This window comes from Miniopterus schreibersii (genome assembly GCF_964146895.1).
Source record: "Miniopterus schreibersii genome assembly, chromosome: X".
Taxonomy (NCBI): Eukaryota; Metazoa; Chordata; class Mammalia; order Chiroptera; family Miniopteridae; genus Miniopterus; species Miniopterus schreibersii.
The window spans coordinates 12,357,347-12,365,904 of record NC_138104.1 but is presented as its reverse complement, the minus strand read 5'-3'; the positions used below and the strand labels follow the sequence as shown (position 1 = coordinate 12,365,904).

At 49.3% G+C, this 8,558-nt stretch overlaps 1 pseudogene across 1 annotated transcript; it reads right to left on the bottom strand.

The window, feature by feature from the left end:
• Positions 1-3,643: 3,643 nt before the first annotated feature.
• On the bottom strand, positions 3,644-6,937 carry LOC308550702 (DDB1- and CUL4-associated factor 12-like protein 2 pseudogene; annotated as a pseudogene). Its single transcript has one exon. The product of its transcript is annotated as a DDB1- and CUL4-associated factor 12-like protein 2 pseudogene (transcript).
• Positions 6,938-8,558: the final 1,621 nt, after the last annotated feature.

Below are 8,558 nucleotides of genomic sequence, written 5' to 3'. Positions count from 1 at the left end.
CAAACCAACGCCAGCTCTCCTTCACCACCCTTGTCCTGGTTTCAGGGCAGAACCAACTCAAGCGGCTCCTGCTCTGGGAATCCTCCACGACCTTCCTAGGCACAATTAACTGCTATTCTTTCCAAATCCTCACTGTACTTTGTATGCCTTTAGTATTACATTTACCTTTTGTCATCATTAGTGAATTTGCATAATTACTAATGAATTAAGTATTTTTCTCCTGTGCTACACTTATAAACCTCTAGGGCAGAGCACCTATTTTGTGGTTGCTTACTGAGTAACCACCAGCGTATGGCTTACCTTCATTTTGTCTTGGAACAGAGTAATCTGAAAACACTGAAATGAAATGGTGTCTTTGCAAGGAAATTCTCTTTCATTATGTCTGAATTGAGAATTGAGCATCTCTCGCTTTTAAAATATGTGCAACTGGCTCTGATGTGCCCCAGTGCCTGAAAATCCCTGAATTTAGCTATCATTGATACAGAGATTATCACTATTTAATAAATGTGTAAGATTAACTCTTGAGGTTTGAGTAAGTATACAGTCCCACATTGGGTTAAGTGCCTGGCATGTCATTCTAATGATTTCTGTGATAGGAACAGTTGCTGGAGTGGTGCGTCAGGTCATCCATGTTAAATTTCAAGCTGTGCACAGTAAAACCATCCTGAATATTAGTTAGGATGAATACTTATCGCCGTGGAAAGATGAAATCACTGACTGAAAAAAAGCAGATTTACAAAACAACCTGTACAAAATATTCTCATTTTAGTAGCGACTGCCTTAGGTGGATAAGCATATGTATAGGGGAAAAAAAAAATCTGAAAAGATCTACACCAAATTGTTAATATTATAGCAATGTCTGGCTGGCAGAAATGAGGCTGTTTTGTTTTCTTACGTTTCCTTTTCCTGGATGCCCCGCTTTCCACAATGCACATAAAAATGTCCTTGTAAAACTGTAATAATCAAATAATCTAACAATCGGTAGAGATATAAAGAAGGAGGGCCACTGTGAAGGAAGGCAGGGAGCTGGGTGCTGGAGACAAAACTAGTAGCATAAGGTCAGGGGGAGAGAAGGTAAGCAGCACCCCGATGGTAACAGAGCTGGAATTCAAACCCAGCTTCCTCTGATTCTCAAATAATATTTATTCCATTTCATCCTGGGGCCTCGGATCCGGTACCAGCGGGCCCCAGAGCTGTGGAGCAATCACAGCTCCTGTTCCAAGCTCTGAATCGCCGTGACCGCCACCACGGGGCCTCTTTCAGGAGGCTCTTCATCCATCATCCTAATCCTTATTACATTCCCGGAGGTTCTCCTCAACGAATCTGATAAAATAATCGATTCCGAGGAGTTAATGTAGTAGTCATGGCCCTGGATTCCCAGGGCCGCGTGCGCTAGGTGTCGGGCTGACAGTTCACATTCAGATGGGGGTGGCCGATTAGACACACAGCAAACCCACGACAATCCGACCAGTGCTGTAATCAAAAGAATAAAACATTCACTACGGGAGCGTGAAGGAGTTCAGTGCTTCTTCCATCTGGGATGTCACTGAGAGTTTCAAAGGAAAAAAAAGTGGTGGTGGTGGTGGGGGGATAGTCAAGGCCATTGTCTATGTGAAAAACACACAGCAGCTCAAGAGCCCTCCTTCCTGAGGCTGAGCCTGACTTTCCCGGCCACCTCCTGCGAGCATGTGGCCCTTACACCGATGCCACACCCCAGTGTGTGTCTGGGTTTGCAGAAGGCCAGAAGTGGTGGATACTTTCAGGCAGCCCTCTGAGCAGATCTTAAAATAACAGCCCTTGAAGCAAACACGTGTGGCCGACGGAGCCTTTCACTCACCCGGGTACATGCTGTTCTCGCTCAACTGCGTCCCCAAGCAGCGCGCACAGTGGCTTGTTTAATGGATCTGGGTTACCTAAGACTTGCGGGGATTAGGGGGCCGTCAGCGAAACATCTGCGAAGGCTTTGTGAATTGCTTTCTCCAATCACTCCAAATTAGCGACTAATGGACATTTTTGACAATTTGTTCAGCTCTGAGTACAGCCGGCTAAAAATCAACCTCTGGAGAATCCTATTTTGTTTATCATTAATGCTAGAGCATATTTAACAGCTGGGTTTCTTCCAGAGGAGTCATCTCAATTTATTTCTTTAGAACCTCCTTGATTAGTAAATTCTTTCTTCCCCCTTTTATAAAAAAAATAGAAATCAATCTAAAGAGTAAAATGAGAGTAATATAAACTTTTGAGTCAGCAATATGCCTGGGGAGAAATATGTGCATATGTAGTTAAAGATAAATACAACTGTATTTTTTTTATGCACAGTTATAAGTAACTAAGGTTTTTTCAGGCAACAGTGATACATGGTTTGTACATATGCTTTCCCATGTGTATTTTTATGTGTTTTTATTGATTTTTAGAGAGAGAGCAAGGGAGAGGGATAGAGAGAAACATCGATGAGAGAGAAACAGCCTCCTGCACGCATGGGCCCTGACCGGGAATTGAACTGGTGACCTCGTGGTTCCTGGGTCGATGCTCAGCCGCTGAGCCATGCCAGCCGGGCTCCCTTGTGTATTTTAAGTGAACTATATTTACGGGTTTCCTAGAGTGCTGGCATAGTTACATTTTCAATGATTTCACACTCACAGGTTATACAATTCATTGTATCTCTGTAGATGACTTTATCTCTGAACTAGAAAGTATTTCAATTTAATTTCTACATAATACAAATACATACTTATGTTCCTTAGTTTTTTTGAAGGGCAAGCCATGTGACTTGGCATTAAGTAGTTATACCCTAAATTCTGAGCATGTTAAGCGTGAGTGAGTGATGAAGGTCCAAGCCAGAGAATAAATTAGTAGAGAAACTCCTTCTATTTTTTCTTTAAAACCCCACCTCATATATAAAGTGTCATTTCTTTTAAATTTGGTCTCTCAGTTCCCAAAACAATGACAAAATACCACACACACACAAAAAAAATAATGCCCTGTAACGTATGAGAAGACAGGCAATGCCTATTTCAATGAAGTTCTTGGGTAAAAAAGTAAGTTTTTAGAAAATATGTATTTTTAAGTAAAAAGACAAAACTTCCTACAGAAGAGGCCTTTTAAAATACCATCTGATCTCACTTATATGTGGAATCTAATGAACAAAATAAACTGAGAAAAAAAAATAAGAACAGGGGCATGGAGACAAGAACAGAGTGACAGCTGATAGAGGGGAGAGGGGAGGGGGGACTAGATGAAAGAAGGAGAAGGGATTAGGCAGAGAACATACATGCATAACCCATAGACCAGGACCACAGTGCGGTGAGGGCCAGAGGGAAGGGGGGGGCTTGGTGGGGGTGGGCAAAGGGTGGGGGAGTGGGGAACATCTGTAATAGTGTTAACAACAAAAATAAAATTAAAAAACTAATTTATGAAAAAAAACAACAAAACATTAAAAGAAACCTTCAAATCTAAATATTTGCAGGTAAAAATGATAAAATCCAGTGCCATTATAATTTACACACTTTCCTTTATCTTTTGGTATCACAAATGGGGAAGTTTATGAAACGATAAGCACCGAGGCCTGACCTGGAAATAAATTAAGGCAAATTTTAAGGGAAAAAGGGGGAAGACACAACAGGATTCCATACTACTTAAGAGTAATTTTTTGTTTATTTATGTAGTTATGCACTTACTTATTTTTCATAGTCTTGAACATTAGGTCTCCAGAGGAAAAAACATTCATTCAGTAAATGTTTACTGATTGCCAATGATCTCCTAGGCATTAGTGGAGAAATGAGAGCATCTAAAGATGACAGTTCCAGTCTCTGCTCTCAAGACCTAGACAGCCGAGTTGGAAACACATACATGCACACAAATACGTTTTACTGCTAATATAACAACAACTATAGAAACTTGTTAGAACAATCTCTGTAAACAAAAGCTTTTTTTCTGTATTTCTAAACTCATTTTTAGTACAGCTCATTACTTGGTTCAGATATGCAACTGAACAGCCTGTAGTTCATCGACACCAAGGCAGCATCTGAGTGCCAAAGTACTTAAGGAAAAAGACGCCACAATACTAATCCAAGGTCAGCACAACCTGGCCAGTTTTGAGAAAGGTCGTCTCCCCTGTCACTTCCAATATTCTCACATAGGGAGAAATACAACCTGTTTTCCTAACAATCCGTGATTTGCATTTATCTGAGCCCCAAAGTACTTTTTCTTCAACCTAATCCCATTTAGTTTTAACCACCAGCCCATCTTCTTGAAAAAAAATTCTCGTGTCCTTAATGATCGTGTATTATAACATGAGGGTTATAACACCACTACTTTTTAACCAATATATTGATTCTACTTTAGGTAAGAATCTTTGACATTCACAAAATAATATTGATTTGGACTTTACAAATGAAGAATCTTTTTCAAAAGGAGGAGGGGCTGGGCTCACTTTTCTTCTTTGTGTTTTTTTTTTTTTTCCTTGTGACTTCACTGTTAGGCAGGATTGGAAAATTTAAAGTATGCTCGAATATAATATTTGGTATTAAAAGCAGTAACAGCAAAATTATCCAGTCTGTACCCTGGATCGGTATACATTCTTCCCAGCTTGCCATACATTCTACAAATTTTACACTTACAGTCCCTGCTTCGAATGATGGCACTGAAACTCTGTGCAAGTTCCTTAAACAACAAACATTCAGACATACAATTCTTGATAGTACTAAGGCAAGAAGTGAAAAAATACACTGTCATTTATCTATTTAACAACACGTCATAAAAACTTAAATAAGGATTGAAGAAGAAAAAGACTGATTAGGTTTTCAGCTTAATTCTTTACATTCAATCAGCAGAACCCTCGCATTCCTAAAGTATTCTGACCGATTGAGATTTTGGTACAAAAACAAGATTCTATGACTTTTTTTTTTTTCTTCCCAAAGAGAATAAACTTTTTAAAAAAGCACATTTAGTACCAACAACTTACAAACTATAAACACTCAGACTACAATTTGCAAATGGAATGTCTCCAAAAGTTGATAATCTAGGACTTGGAATGTAGTTTCCAATTGGAACAATGCTATAAAACTATGGCTAGCTTTCCAGAACAGATGTACAAACCCGGTTAAAAATGTTCTTAATATACCATGTATCTGAAATGAAAAAAATAACTAAAAACAGTATTAATGAAGTAGTGATAACAAAAAAGAAAATATACAGAGTTGTAAAACCATGACTACATGGCGTTAGAGAGAATATATAAATGACTCAAAGAGAGGACACAGGTAAGAATTAGCCAAAAATCTTGCTATGAGAATCAAAAAAGATGGTGTTAAAGAGTCGTAGAAAAGTATTAAAGCCAAGTTTTGATTGCCTGAAGGACAACTCTCTCTCCCTCTCCCCCGCCCCTCTCTGCTTAATACACCAAGTGGGGGAAAGTTGGGCAGTTCCACCTGGATGAGTAAAGCCACACAGAGCTAACAGCACAAACACAGGGTGCAGGAGGAAACCGAGAGGGGGCTACAGAAAGCATCTGGGCACTTGGAGAAGGCAGTGGGCACCCTTAGCTCCAGAGGCCCGCGTAGTTGCCGTGGAGGCCCGAAGGGAGAGGCCCCCCAGCCACGAAGAGCTTCATCTCGGGCCAGTTGTAGCAGTGGGTGTAGAGCGCGTTGGGGAGCTCGTCCCAGCCCCCGAAGTAGTTGACCCACAGGTCGTCGTGGCTGAGCCAGCCCCTGCCGCAGGTGAGCCGCAGCTTCCTCCCGGTGGGCCCCGGGGAGCAGTCGGGGCCGGCCGAGGCCCTCTCCTCCAGGAACTTCTGCGCGCGGACGTCATAGAAGAGCAGGGAGCCGTGGCCGGTGCCCACGGTGACCATGTGCTGGTAGAAGCTGAGCGAGCGCACGCCGGTGCCGCCCTCTCGGGAGCACATGGGCCGAAGGTTCTGGTGACCTTGGCGCAGATCCAGAAAGGAGACGTGGGACTGCGAGCCCACGGCGTAGAGGGACAGCTCCTCGCAGTAGGTCAGGCACACGTTCTCTCTGCAGTAGGGCAGCTTGATGGACAGCAGCCGGGACAGGGCGCCCCGGGCTTTCCACAGGTGGAAGTAGCCGTCTAGGGACACGGCGCCCAGCTCCTGGTTCTTGTGGTTAAAGGCCAGGGCGCGCACCTTTCGGTTCCTGGGGTTGGTGCTGGACCTGGGGATGGTCTCCAAGTTCCTGGGACGGATGTGGGCGTACACGGGGAGCCCCGCGTCGTCGTGCCAGGCGCTCCTGCCGTTGAACGTGTCGGGATCGATTCTCCAGAGGGCGACGGTGCCGTCTCGGGACCCGCTGACGGCCACCGTGTCACTCATCCAGGCGACGGCGAAGATCCAGTCCTTGTGGCCGAAGCGGTCGCCCAGGCACAGGGGGTCGAGGGTGGGCAGCTGGTAGACAGCCAGGCTGTTGGGGTTCTCGCCGCCCGTGGCCAGCAGCGTCCTGGAGGGGTTCAGCTCGATGGCGTGGATGCCGCAGCTGGGCTGCGCGCGGCCCAGCTCGGGGGCGCGGTCCCGCATGAGCGGGATGCGCGTGATCTGGCCCGACTGCACGTCCACCACGAAGAGCGTGTTGCACTTGGTGCCGCACACCACCTGCCTGGCGCTCAGCCACTGCGACGCGAACACCTTGTTGAGGGTGCCCAGGGCCAGCTCGCGCTCCCGCAGCAGCCCCGGCAGCTTGTGCACCGCGTAGGCGCGCAGCTCGCCCTCGAAGCCCGCGCGGCCCCGCGCGCCCGCCTCGCGGGCCGCCAGGTAGGGCACCAGCGAGCGCCGCGCCGCCGGCCGCCTCTGCTTCTTGGGCAGCAGCGGGCCCTCGCCCGCCGCCCCCGGGCCCCGCGCCGACGAGCCGGCGGCGGCCCCGTCGGCCGCTTTCCGCTTCCTGCTACCTGTTGGCTGCCTGGCCATGGGGGGCGGCGGGCGAGCCGGGGCGGCGGCGCGGCGGTGGCGGCGGCGGCGCGTGGCTCCCGGGTTGGCCGTGGCGGCGGCGGGGACGGCGGCTCAGAGTCAGGCGGGAGCGCGGGCTCTCGGGGAGCGGGAGTCGGGGGCGATCGCGGGGCGCGGAGCCTTTGGAGTCCGGGGCTCCGCGGCAGGCGAGGGCGGCGGGGGCGGCGGGGCCGGAGGGCTCGGGGCGGCGGGGGCAGCGGCGCGGTTCTGGGCGAGGGCGGGAAGCGCGGCGGCGGCGCGGCTGGAGCGCAGTCGGCGTGGGATGGAGGGGACGCGGGTTCGAATGGGAGGGGGCGGAGGCAGCGGGGGGCGGGCGCAGGGAACAGGCAGGCGCGGTGGGAGGGAGCGAGCCCGGCGCGGCGGGTGGGGAGCGGGTGGGGGGAGTCGCGGGCGGGGGATGGACTGAGGGCCGATGAGCCTTGAACCCGAGATTGCCTTGCGCGCCGGCCCCGGACCTCCTCTAAGGGACGGGATATTTCGCTCCTCTCGGGACAGCGGCCAACCCGTCCCCTTCAAATCCTCACTTCAATACAATTTGAAACCTAAAAGACAGCCGAGCGGGAGGCTAAAAGGAGCCCGGGCGATTGTCGGTACAAAGAAACAAATGTGCGCTTGGTGCCCTCCTGGGCGACCGTTGACTAAGATTAGACCTTGAACTTAGTGAGGGATGGGGGTTGGCAGCTGCCGGGAGACCCTCCCTTTAGATGCCTTCTGCAGCGGCGGCTTTTTTTCTCAGCCCTTCTGCTGATATCTTCAAACACTTTCTACCAAATATGCATTTTTTTTCCACCTCAAACTGAGGTCCGTGAGCTCCCTTACCGGAGCGCCCTGGAGGATGCGCTCCAAATGCAGATCCCGAGGCCCCACTTTCGGGCCCGGCTGATGTCTGGGACCCCTTTGGTGGGGCGCAGCCTTGAGAACCTGCTGGGCTGCGCCGAAGGGGGAGAGGTTCCTTGGAGGTGCTGGCTTCCCCTGAACCTCAAAGGTCCAAGGAGGTGGAGAGGAAGAGTTTCATGGAGGGTCATCTAGGTTGTCCCCTCTCTAGGTCCCACAGGCTCAGGTGCTTGGGCATATTGGGCTGGGGTCCTGAGGGCATAGGCATGACTTTTCACAAGCAGAGATGAAAATAAAGAACTTTCCAGAAGAAGGCAACCACAGGGACGGAATCATGAGAGTGTCAGGAGTGGCATGTTTCGGTCCTACCTTGGTCTTCAGCCTCAGGGCGGCCGATCCAGTGGCAGGCTCAGGGACACGGTGAGCCGAGGCCGGTGGCTAATACCGGCTCCGCTCGCTCATCGCTCCGCCTGCTGAAAACATACATGATGCGTGGGGACGGGGGTGCCTGGAGAGATGCATTTACCTTTCTGATCAATCCGGGGAGCCCATGGGAGCTGCTTTATTATTGCTTCCTCCCCCCTCCATCTCCCCTGCCCTGTTTGCTGATTCCCCCCCTTCCCCCCACCCTTTCTGCAGCGCCACCCCAAGTGCACAAATGCCAAGTACAAACCATGAGCCCTTCCCACGGCTCCAGCACAGGGGCTGCATTCCCTTGCTCCCCAGGACTCTCCTGCACCCCAGTTCTCATCCCTCCGCATCTTACTCATCC